Genomic DNA, 10000 nt, shown 5'->3' on the forward strand with positions numbered 1-10000 from the left:
CAGCTGGTACCATAGGCTCTGCTGTCCCCCAGTGGTAGAAAAAGGGAACAGCAAGACAGCACCGCTATTGAGTCTACCTCGACTAGAGCACAGGGAGGGGGCGATTGGAAAACAAGGGCTCGGGAGGGGAGGGGAGGGAGAGGAAAAGTGGATGAAGGGAGGAGGAGGAGGGTGGACGGTGGAGAGGAACAACACTGACAAGCGCCGAAAGTCTCCTCTAGCAGCCCGGGGTGCAGCATCCATCTCTGTCTGCTTGCCAAATTTGATTTTAAATATTTACAACGCCATACATCTTGGCTGAAACAAATTACCCGCAAAGTGTTATTGTCTGTGAGGAGAAGCAGTAAGAAGGATGGAGGCTTTAGAGGGAGCATCAATGTTTTATCTGGTAAAATATATGACTATCAGGTACACAACTACTGCAAAGGCCCCCCTGTCTTATATACGACCAAAATCAAAAGCACAGCAAAAAACACGTCCAAACTTTTTGCCACAAACGGGAAGTCGTTTTGACTAAACTCACCGTCCCCTGTGCCCACATTAATGTCAGAGCAATATTTAAACACATGCTTTGATATGTTCCATTGATGGCTATTAGGCCTGAGACCCGCATGCCGTTTTGATCTTTCAAGCACTTCTGCGATTAAAGCCTGACACTGAAATACCTTTTTTTCTCTCTCTCTTTCTCTCTCTTTTTTAGTGCAGACAGATCACTTTAATGTTTCAACCCAGTCGGACAACTGCTTTTTGAAGTTAAAACGGCGTGACCATACCATTCTATTGCAAACTATTACGATCACATCTGAGGACTGAGCGTGGTGGCCTGTGTTGTTACGGTAGGTAAGTGCACTGGAGCATTTGTTTCAGATGCCCAGATAACTCACCTGTGATCTTTAAACCCCCCTGTGGCCACGCTTGACATACTTTTAACATAACACGACTAGCTAGCTGCTCTGTTTTATGTCATAAACATTAATAACGAGAGAGGGCTCTATGAAACCATCACAAAAATGTTCATTGGGGGGTGGGGAAAAATATCAAAGCCGGTTTCAATTTCAATGGATTATTAAATTGTACGGATGTACTTCCTGGGAACGCAGCTCATAGCCTCATACTTTTCTAAAAATTCTCTGCCGTGGACTTTAAGGACAGCTATAAATTTCAGTGAGCACTACAAACATCCCCACAGAAGCTTCACCTTCAATCAAAGCCAGTCAACCCCCCCCCCCCCCCCCCCCCCCCCCCCCATCCCGACTCCCCCAACCCCCCTTGCGTTTGAGACACCACAGCAGAGCTGGTCCAATCGAGTGAAGGGTTTTAGTGAACAACATCGCTGGCAGGGCTGGTCTGGTCATCTGAAATACAGGGCGTTTTCCCGGTGGGCTGACAGTCCTCGGGGGCGATGCTGCTGTTTTTTTGTTTGTTTATTTGGGGGTAGTTTCCCTTACAGACTGGCCCTCAATTTATATGGGTTAGCCCAGTGGTCTGAGCTACTAATAACACCTACTAATAGCTACTAATAGAAAGGCAGGGGGCTGTGTGAGGTAGCCTGATTATCATCGACTTTCAAATCTCTTCGAGACTTGGTCTGACCAGGAGCATAACAATTATCATTTCCCAAACCGCATTTCCCAAATGGCCTCCCTTGGTTTCCTAATGATTGTTTGCTTCCCAACAAAGTGTGAGGAGTTCCCGTATTTGCGGGAACTCAGAAAGTACTTGCATTGACTCCTGACCTGACTAGTAGCAACGATGAAGCTGTTGCGTCACTAGGAGGGCACGGCCTGGCTAGTGTGAGGGGCTGGTCTATGATTATTTTATTTTTTTAATGCCGTGGCTGTTTTTTTATCCCAGTCAAGCCCTGACTACTGGGCTCTGCCAGTTGCGCTGCAAGTAATGGAGCACCTTTTCAGCTGACAAAAATGATGTACAGCTTTCCCGAGGACAGTCCCCTTCTATTTACAGTAAAGCAATAGCGGCTAAAACGGCTCTCCTTTAGAGCGCCTCGAGAAGCCGGATGGAAGAGCGAGTCTGAAACACCGTTTGTCTTTCATTCGTCCTACATGCAGTAGTGTGTGTGTGTGTGTGTGTGTGTGTGTGTGTGTGTGTGTGTGTGTGTGTGTGTGTGTGTGTGTACTTCTAGGAAAATGAAAATCACGACTGTTAAAAAAAAAACAAAAAAAACCTTTTAGCCTTTGATGGAAGCACTGTATGAGGTTGAAAAAGTGGTCTGGCAGATTATTAACACAGATGATAAAGTTCCCTACAGGCTAAACCGTTAAATTACATTACACTTAGCTGACACTTTTATCCAAAGCGACTTACAGTTATTTTTATACAGGTATTGGTTACAGTCCCTAGAGAAATGTGGGGTTAGGTGCCTTGCTCAAGGACCATGGATGTAAGTGTAGGGAGAGGTAAGGGTGGGATTTGAACTTGCAACCATCTGATCTTAACACCACCTCTCTCACCACCTCCGCTACGGCTTCTCCTTCAGAAGGGGAAATGAAGAAATAAAAAAAAAAGAAATAAAAAAAGATCGGCTCTCTTTTTATGTTAGCGAAGTTTAACTCCAGCCGTCTTTGACCCAGGAAACATCTGTTCTTCCTCAGATAAAGCAGTCTAAAATAAATCTCTCGCCAATTACACACACAAATAATCCATTCAACACCCACACCCCTTCTCATTGGGCTTGACAGAAGAGACTATACAGTACAGGGGTGTGTAACACTCTCATCAGGTTGGAAGTAGTACAGCACCATTACATTACACTTGGCTGACATTTTTATCCAATGCGACTTACGCACAGTAATTTTAAGTAGAGGGTATTGGTTACAGTCCTTGGAGCAGTGTGGGGTTGGGTACCTTTCTCAAGGACATCTCAGAGTGAGACAGGGATTGAAAGGGCATGATTTGAACCTGCAACCCTCCGATCTAAAGCCCATCTCCTTAACCACTAGGCCATGGCTGCCTACCAATACCCACACCCCCTTCTCATCCACCCTACCCCAACCTGACCCCACCTCTAACCAACCCGACCCAAATAGCTGGATTGGCCATAAGGGATGCAGGGCATTTGACCGGTGGAATGTTGATGATTTTGGCCTGCTCCTCCCATCAATACAAAAATTGTCAAAACAGCTCATAAGAGATGACTAAAAATATTGTCACAGGCTTCATTGTCTCTCTATATTGCCTGCCGGACCGATCTCTGACGAAAATGCCCGGCCTGATTTTTCGTCCCAACCCAGCCCTGCCGACCCAACAGGAGAAATTGATTGCTCTCGTGAGCACAATGTTTTGAAATGCTAACGTTGACAGTCCTTTCTCTCGAGGTCAGCGTTTTTGCTGGCATGAGCAGGGATTAGTGGATTTGTCTGGCACTTTTGATAACATTCAGCGCAACGCTGCGCTGTGTGAAGGGCTTTCCCTTCATCATCACGTATGTCTGCCTGGCAGGAAGCCTCGTCGGGTCGGCCGCAACGGCCAGCGCCTATGACACCCACACGGGGCGGGACAGGGGTGGCAGCCTACGAGTGTGAGTGAGTGAGTGGCGCGTGGGAAAAATACTTTGCACACGAGTACAGACACACACACACACACACACACACACACACACACACACACACACACACACACACACACAGTTTGCTTTGTCACTTCCTTAGTAACAACCATTTTAGTGAAGTGACAAGTTAACATCTTTGGGGAGTATCTCCGAACAGTAACTGTCTCGAATGCCATGTTAAAAATGCAATAAATGGATTGCGAATTTTGTGTGTACAGTATATGTGTTATATGTACTAACTCGAGTAAATATAACACTTAATAAGCCTGACAATATTTGCTGACTAGTAAATATAACATACTTACATTTAATAAGCCTGACACGGTAAGTTGAGTTTGAAGTAGTGCAGCTGTTTCTGTGTGAATTTATGGATGACTTGAGGGCCAGTGGTCCCTTGATACTACTGTGTTGTGGATGTGAGGGAAGTTCAAGGACGAGTCTACCCAGCCTACATAATTCATGAACAAGGAGAGTCAACTCACACAGCTATCACTTCTCCCCCCCCCGCCCTGCTGATTATAATTTTATGGAATGCTGTTGGTGTAATTATTTACACAATAAATTAAATCCTGTTCACAGTAAGTAGGTACAGTCAAACAAATTAGCCATCAAGGTTGCTGAGCCCAAAGGCTTACTTACAGTTAAAAAAACAAAACCATGAGTGGTGCCGTCTGTAACATCTACAAAATTCCACTGGGTGGCACTGTTTCTCAAGCCATGTTATAGCAGCACGTAATTTGTCTTCCAGTGGCATCTATTGCTCCTCATGAAAATAGCAAACAAACACCTCCACTGTTTTTCACTGAAACAGTCTAATGCTGATAGAGGCCATTTCCCAAATCATCAGATCAGTCCTGGAGTGCGCGCAATGAAAGACATTTCTATTTTAAGGCTAAATGCTCAATTTCTCTGCAAACTAATATGTACTGTAATATGTTTACAATACAATTTAAAAGCATCAACAGGTCTATTGGCAATGTACAATGAAATGGAGAATTGGTTAATGCCAGCCTCATAAACAAGCATGCCGCTCACCCCGCAGCAAGGAATCTTCCATTGCATTAGTACAGTATACAGTCTCCTATAGGGGATCATATACAGTACTACAACACTGACATTACCATTACAGGTTATCCATTTCCTGTAATTTGATTCAAGCGCACTAGATGGCAATAGTGCAGCACTGCAATACAGAACTGGAGCACGCTGGCTTGACGCATAGTCAGTCCTAACATGCCGGCCTCCCGTCCTCGTGACAAGAGGCGCGTTTTTGTTTCGGAGCAGTACTCTGACTGGGGAGAGACAGCGCAGGGTACTAATTAATTGCTATTACACAACAGCTGGCCGCCTAATTTCGACACGTAATAAGACAGACCGACTGCATTTTGCAAACATTTAGAGACATTCCACAAGCCTCCCCCAAAAACCACCATGTTGGCACACAGCAGTAACGGCAGCAGCAGCAGCCTTGGGCTCAGTAACAAAGCACAGCACAGAGTAGATGTGTTCAGTGATACACTGCATTCAGACCAGATACTGCATAATGCCAGTCTTGATCAGCACACGAGGGCTGTTCAAAAGCAACCAGGAAACGAAGCTGCAGCCAAACAGAGCGGAATCATTAATCACGCTGACAAGCGAACAATAACGCTGGTGTTCATCTATCTCGCCCCCAAATAGAGATTTCTATTATTGGTGAAGCTGTGCGTATTCTGTGTACCACATGGGGCTATTCAGTGTCACGTATTCTCTACATCACCCAGCATAGGATCATTTCCACAGGAGCCAAGGCCCTTCACAGCAGGTGGACAAGACATTCAACACTCATATTTTCATACGATGCTGACCTGTTTAAAATAAATCTGCAATTTTGATTTTCAAAAAAGGAACACAGATGTGTGGAATACTAATCAAGACTTATGGCTTCATTAAGTATTTCCAAAAACCTCATTGGCGTTTTGATGATTCTAATCAAGAGAACGTATGAATGCATCCGATTGGTGCGCATTAGATTCAATTTGCCTGGCATCGCAATGATGTGGAATGAATTCAAAAACAGAGAATAGAATGCAGAGGGCATTACAAAACCCAGGGACACCCGAGACCAACCCCCTCCGCAGAATTGTGTGTCATTACCGAGTCCCAAAGGCCATGCTATTCAATGGGGTTTGATTCCCTGAATGCTTCTTTAGAACATGAAGTGACTAGAGACAGGGCACCCTATGAGAACCTACCTTCTTCGCATACTGGAAATGTCAATGGTTTCCAGATATTGCATGTCACCATATTACTCACCACATAATTCCTTTCTGTAGAGCTATCTCCAGCTGGCCATGGTCCAACCACCAGCCAATAAGATTCTGGGCCCTGATTTGATGGTGAAAATGGCTGGCAGAGTCAGATTCCGCAACAGAGACAGAGACGACCTATTCTGTCCCCGGACTAGTCCAGTGATAACTGTGAACATCCAATGTGTGGGCTTTGGATAACAGCATGGAGATGTTGTATTTTCTTGCAGGGGTCATGTGCATTTTCCCCATCAAAGGCCATCACTGCCAAAGTCTGACTCATTTATCCGGCAAAACTAATTTTCCTCTTCAATTGAGAAATGGCAAATCTGCCAATTGTGTACGTAGATACGTAATTATGTATTTGCAAATAAGGAGGACCGAACTCATGTTTCATGTTTGCAAATATAGCATGCAGAATTGCAAAGGTATCGTGGCAGATACCATGGAAGGCTTCTCGACTGACAGTGGAACGCTTTAATACAGTAGTCATAGAAATGACTGGTAACACTTTATTTTAGTGTTACATCTATTAGCACTAATGCACTGTGCCTGTATAAGTAACTTGTAAGGCATGTACTAAGCAAAATCAAACATTTGTTAGGCAGGTATTCGCAAATGTCTTCTTGTTCATGCACAATAAGGGATTTATTATCAATTTAACCTCAATAAGGACCTAGTAGGCCTTAGCTTTTGCTCGGTACATGCCTTACAAATTGGTTATGCAGGCATTAACATTGCCTGCATTAGTGCTAGTACACGTAACACTAAAATAAAGTGTTACCAAAATACTTTACTATGGTGTAATACTACTGTGACATTACACAGGCCATTGCCATTCTGGTAAAAGCACATTTACAAAAGAGGCCATGTCCACACAGATTAAGAGAATATATTTTGTTGTGTGCTTCAAGTAGTTGCTTGAGTTGCATTAAGAGGAGAGAAGACAACACTTTGTGTTTTACAACACATCTTTTTCTATATGCTGCAGTGAAATGCACATGATAGCCTGTATTCCAGCCTAGCAAACTAGACCCACCCTACCGGCAGAATGTGGGTTTTTTTGCCCGGCGGGTTGGTCTAGCCTTGCACCATAGGGGATAAGCGTAGCTGGGCCATGAATCTGGCTTGGCTCTGTCCTCTAATTACAATGCTACTCTGTGTAGTTTTGAATCTGTTTAGCAAATCATTGGGATGAGCTTAGCACTGTGATAGGATAAGATAATCCTTTATTGTCTCTTCATAGAGAGACATTTTGTTTGGACACGAGCATATGATTTAACACCATAAACAGCTCAACAGACAGACAAATGACACATGTACACTAAACACAGAAACATGTCACATGTAAACAGACAGCTGCTGTTAGTATGGTTCCTCATCTTGGCTGGCATAGTTCCTCTACTGTGACAACACAGTTTGAACATCAGCCATTAGTCCCAGGGCAGAGCGACATTCATCTGCTGAGTCATGTTATATCATCGCAACATTTACTCTAAATCCACAGCAACCTAGTGTAATGCTTGCAAACACAAGCCACCTGTGAATGTCCACCAGCAGTTGAGGTATGGACCTGCCTGCATACAACATCTGTACCAACTTACTTTCCTGAAGTTCCACAAACTTACAGAGTAAGCTGAAAGGTAATAATGGTGACTATGAAATGTGCTGCGGATGTCGCCCCTTCACACTGTCTCTCAACATGTGGCCAATTATAAGAAGTGATAAGAAGTTAAAAACACTTAACAAACGTGGCCCAAAGATAGTTTGATTTCATAAAGCCTCCCCCGTGCTATACATACAGTAGAGTATACATGTATTCTCTGTGTGTTCTACCTTAACACAGACATTTGCAAAAATGTCCTTGAGTAAGTAAGGCAGAACATCAATAAAAGCTAGCATGGGATCATTTTGTCAAATAACCATGCGGTAACTATAACTAACAAATAACGATGACCATAACCATAACTTTGACAAATAACCTGAAACCATAAAATTAATTTTCAGATAAAACAAAACTTATTAAAAAAATCCCCCATCATCTCATAAATACTCACACATACAGTATGTGGTATGGCCGTCTTCTCTGCACTTCTTGATCACCATCATCGGGGGTCCTCCTGAGGATATAACAAGGTAGTGTTGAATTTAACACGACAATACTTTTCATCTCTCAACTATATGATTATTAATTTCACATCATGTTAGGGCATTTTACACTACAGGTCATGTTCTCCAGAATGACATTGGGAAGGACTTTAGCTATACTGTCAAATGCATAAAGATAGAAGAGGATATTGTGAAGCAGAGTTAGTTTGTTGCTGTAAAAAAATAATGCAGTAGATGTATGGTATGTTTATCCAAAGCACTGTTTATGCCTAAGCACTGATCACAGAGGACGTTGGCCAGAGAGTGCTGAATGATCTATTGAATGATCTACTGTATGTATAACTTGAGAGTCTATTATCTTTGGCTTGGCATACTGAAGAGTAGAAAGATGGCAAGCAGCTTGTCCTTGCTTTATTTTTAGTCCCTGGCCCCTTGACTGAAAATAAAAAGTGCTTTACAGATCCATAGCACTGAACTACCTTGGCCCGACATTCATTTCTAACCCATTTAAACAATAGGCCTATATAGACCACATCAGATCCTTGGACACTTGTAGTCTCTACTGCACAATGTTGCCCTAGGGCAATGCAATGTTTTTAAAGCCCCATACCAAGTGTGTCTCTCTTAAAATGATCAAAACCTATCACATTGCTATAAAGGACTAGCCAGGCTGGGCCCTCCTAGTGATGCAACACCTTCAGCGTTGCTTGTAGTCAGGCCAGGAGCATTACAAATATCGTTTCTGAGCTCCAGAAAAATCAGGAACTTCTCCCACTTTGTCGGGAAGCAAACGACCAGTTGCAAACCAAGGGAAGTGGGTCAATCATGCCGTTTGGGAAATGTTAATTGTTATGCTCTTGGTCAGACCAAGTTTTGAAGAGATTTTAAAGTCAATGATAATCAGGTTTATAAAAGACACCAAGGTACAGTTTTGAGTGGTTTGGTTGACTCATTTTGTAGCATTTGAAGGCGGGACTTTCTTTCTAGCTTGCTCAATTAAAACTGATAGAAACTTAAAATAAAAATACATGTACCTTGAGGTGAATAAGGGTGTATAGAGAACTTTGTCAGTTTCAGAAGGTGTTCACTTTGCAATTGTTTAGAAATACACTTTTCTTTCTGTTGCCTTGAGGCAACATTGAATGATAAAGGATCACTATTTTGGATGCCTTTGCTATCATTGTTTTGTTTATGTGTGGTTGTGTTATCACATAATCACATGCATATCACATTCAACTAATTAGTTTGAACAGGAAATATCTTATTAGAAAATTTAGAAACAAAACGAACATAAGAATGTTCTATGGATGAGTGCATTCGGATCTGAATGGAAGAGAAACATGTGATTCTATACCAGTGAGAATGATATACAACGATGAGCATGGGTTGGCTTTTCTCCTTACTGTCGTTCAGCACAATTGATTTCTATCTAGCATACCACTTTGTCTGAGAGCTCAGTTCACACATCCTGATTGTGTAGCCTTAGTAGTTTAATTTGCTAGCGAGCTCTTTCATAGCCAAGTACGGTATGTCGCTCTGTGCCTTCCTCCTTTGTCTTACTCACAAAATGCATATATCAGTTGAGTGCTGTATTCATCCTAGTAAGAGATTGACTGATTAGTATGTGGTGCTTTGTGTTGCAGTAATTAACTCTGAACCAAAGGTGATTCAAAGCCATTTTTAAAAGGCAGCCAGTCATGCAACAATGCACCAAATGTACTGCGAAGAGTCACCTTGCCATTTAAGTCACCTTTAATGTCACCTCCAGATGTAAAATCTAGAGGAACTGTGTGCACTACATATGGGTTAGGAAAAGAATAGCAGATCCAGTAGTGTTCTACTCCAAAGTCCCTACAACCAAAGCAAAACCCAAATATGTCAACCAGAGCAAAAGCAGAATGAAACACGTGGTATATGATGTGATTGTGTATGTGACTTAAAGACAATGACAGTAAACAACAACAAAAAACAAGATAATAGGGGGAAAAAACAATCTGAGCAAAGAGAAAATTTTATTTGGCTAATAATAAGCACT

General features: G+C 42.6%; 1 long non-coding RNA gene across 1 annotated transcript in view; it reads right to left on the minus strand.

Moving 5' to 3' along the window:
• LOC134438289 (uncharacterized) overlaps positions 1-10000 on the minus strand; it is a 60169-nt gene that overhangs the window by 35004 nt on the left and 15165 nt on the right. The window contains exon 2 of the long non-coding RNA XR_010032549.1: positions 7914-7976. This is a non-coding gene — a long non-coding RNA (uncharacterized LOC134438289). The remainder of the gene's footprint in view (positions 1-7913; positions 7977-10000) is intronic.

The sequence above is a fragment of the Engraulis encrasicolus genome, chromosome 22, assembly GCF_034702125.1.
Source record: "Engraulis encrasicolus isolate BLACKSEA-1 chromosome 22, IST_EnEncr_1.0, whole genome shotgun sequence".
NCBI classification, from domain to species: domain Eukaryota; kingdom Metazoa; phylum Chordata; class Actinopteri; order Clupeiformes; family Engraulidae; genus Engraulis; species Engraulis encrasicolus.